Raw genomic sequence first — 2,552 nt, 5'->3', positions numbered from 1 at the left:
GCCAGCATACCAGAGAGCAAGGATTATCCTGAAATACAGACCACATGGCATCCCTTCTGTCTGTCTCCCTTTCTGTCTCCCTTTCTGTCTCTCTCTGTCTCCATTTCTGTCTCTATCTGTCTCCCTTTCTGTCTCTCTCTGTCTCCCTTTCTGTCTCTCTCTGTCTCCCTTTCTGTCTCTATCTGTCTCCCTTTCTGTCTCTCTCTGTCTCCCTTTCTGTCTCTGTCTCCCTTTCTGTCTCTATCTGTCTCCCTTTCTGTCTCTCTCTGTCTCCCTTTCTGTCTCTCTCTGTCTCCCTTTCTGTCTCTGTCTCCCTTTCTGTCTCTGTCTCCCTTTCTGTCTCTGTCTCCCTTTCTGTCTCTATCTGTCTCCATTTCTGTCTCTATCTGTCTCCCTTTCTGTCTCTGTCTGTCTCCCTTTCTGTCTCTGTCTCCCTTTCTGTCTTTCTCTGTCTCTGTCTCCCTTTCAGTCTTCTCTGTCTCCCTTTCTGTCTCTATCTGTCTCTATCTGTCTCCCTTTCAGTCTCTTTCTCCCTTTCTGTCTTTCACTGTCTCCCTTTATGTCTCTGCCTCTCTTTATGTCTCTATGTCTCCCTTTCAGTCTTTCTCTGTCTTTGTCTCCATTTCTGTGTATATCTGTCTCCCTTTCTGTCTCTATCTGTCTCCCTTTGTCTTTCTCTGTCTCCCTTTCAGTCTCTATCTGTCTCCCTTTCTGTCTCTATCTGTCTCCCTTTCTGTCTCTATCTGTCTCCCATCCTGTCTCTATCTGTCTCCCTTTCTGTCTCTATCTGTCTCCCTTTCTGTCTCTATCTGTATCACTTTCTGTCTCTCTCTGTCTCCCTTTCTGTCTCTCTCTGTCTCCCTTTCTGTCTCTATCTCTCTCCCTTTCTGTCTCTCTCTGTCTCCCTTTCTGTCTCTGTCTCCCTTTCTGTCTCTGTCTCCCTTTCTCTCTGTCTCTGTCTCCCTTTCTCTCTCTATCTGTCTCCGTTTCTGTCTCTGTCTCCCTTTCTGTCTCTGTCTCCCTTTCTGTCTCTGTCTCCCTTTCTGTCTCTCTCTGTCTCCCTTTCTGTCTCTGTCTGTCTCCCTTTCTGTCTCTGTCTGTCTCCCTTTCTGTCTCTGTCTGTCTCCCTTTCTGTCTCTGTCTCCCTTTCTGTCCCTATCTGTCTCCCTTTCTGTCCCTCTCTGTCTCCCTTTCTATCTCTCTCTGTCTCTCTGTCTCCCTTTCTGTCTCTGTCTCCCTTTCTGTCCCTATCTGTCTCCCTTTCTGTCTCTCTCTGCCTCCCTTTCTGTCTCTCTCTGTCTCTCTGTCTCCCTTTCTGTCTCTCTCTGTCTCCCTTTCTGTCTCTATCTGTCTCCCTTTCTCTCTCTCTCTGTCTCCCTTTCTGTCTCTGTCTGTCTCCCTTTCTTCTCTGTCTCCCTTTCTGTCTCTATCTGTCTCCCTTTCTGTCTCTCTCTGTCTCCCTTTCAATCTCTCTCTGTCTCCCTTTCTGTCTTGCTCTGTCTCCCTTTCTGTCTTTCTCTGTCTCTGTCTCCCTTTCTGTCTTTCTCTGTCTCTGTCTCCCTTTCTGTCTCTATCTGGCTCCCTTTCAGTCTCTGTCTCCCTTTCTGTCTTCTCTGTCTCCCTTTCTGTCTCTATCTGTCTCCCTTTATGTCTCTATCTGTCTCCCTTTCAGTCTCTTTCTCCCTTTCTGTCTTTCACTGTCTCCCTTTATGTCTCTGCCTCTCTTTATGTCTCTATGTCTCCCTTTCGGTCTTTCTCTGTCTTTGTCTCCCTTTCTGTGTATATCTGTCTCCATTTCTGTCTCTATCTGTCTCCCTTTCTGTCTTTCTCTGTCTCCCTTTCAGTCTCTATCTGTCTCCCTTTCTGTCTCTATCTGTCTCCCATCCTGTCTCTATCTGTCTCCCATCCTGTCTCTATCTGTCTCCCATCCTGTCTCTATCTGTCTCCCTTTCTCTCTGTCTCTGTCTCCCTTTCTCTCTCTATCTGTCTCCCTTTCTGTCTCTGTCTCCCTTTCTGTCTCTGTCTCCCTTTCTGTTTCTGTCTCCCTTTTTGTCTCTCTCTGTCTCCCTTTCATTCTCTGTCTGTCTCCCTTTCTGTCTCTGTCTGTCTCCCTTTCTGTCTCTGTCTCCCTTTCTGTCCCTATCTGTCTCCCTTTCTGTCCCTCTTTGTCTCCCTTTCTATCTCTCTCTGTCTCCCTTTCTGTCTCTCTCTGCCTCCCTTTCTGTCTCTCTCTGTCTCTCTGTCTCCCTTTCTGTCTCTCTCTGTCTCCCTTTCTGTCTCTATCTGTCTCCCTTTCTCTCTCTCTCTGTCTCCCTTTCTGTCTCTGTCTGTCTCCCTTTCTTCTCTGTCTCCCTTTCTGTCTCTATCTGTCTCCCTTTCTGTCTCTATCTGTCTCCCTTTCAATCTCTCTCTGTCTCCCTTTCTGTCTTGCTCTGTCTCCCTTTCTGTCTTTCTCTGTCTCTGTCTCCCTTTCTGTCTTTCTCTGTCTCTGTCTCCCTTTCTGTCTCTATCTGTCTCCCTTTCTCTCTCTCTCTGTCTCCCTTTCTGTCTCT

The sequence above is a fragment of the Oncorhynchus clarkii genome, chromosome 17 (assembly GCF_045791955.1).
Source record: "Oncorhynchus clarkii lewisi isolate Uvic-CL-2024 chromosome 17, UVic_Ocla_1.0, whole genome shotgun sequence".
Classification (NCBI taxonomy): Eukaryota; Metazoa; Chordata; class Actinopteri; order Salmoniformes; family Salmonidae; genus Oncorhynchus; species Oncorhynchus clarkii.
This window is presented reverse-complemented; position numbering follows the sequence as displayed.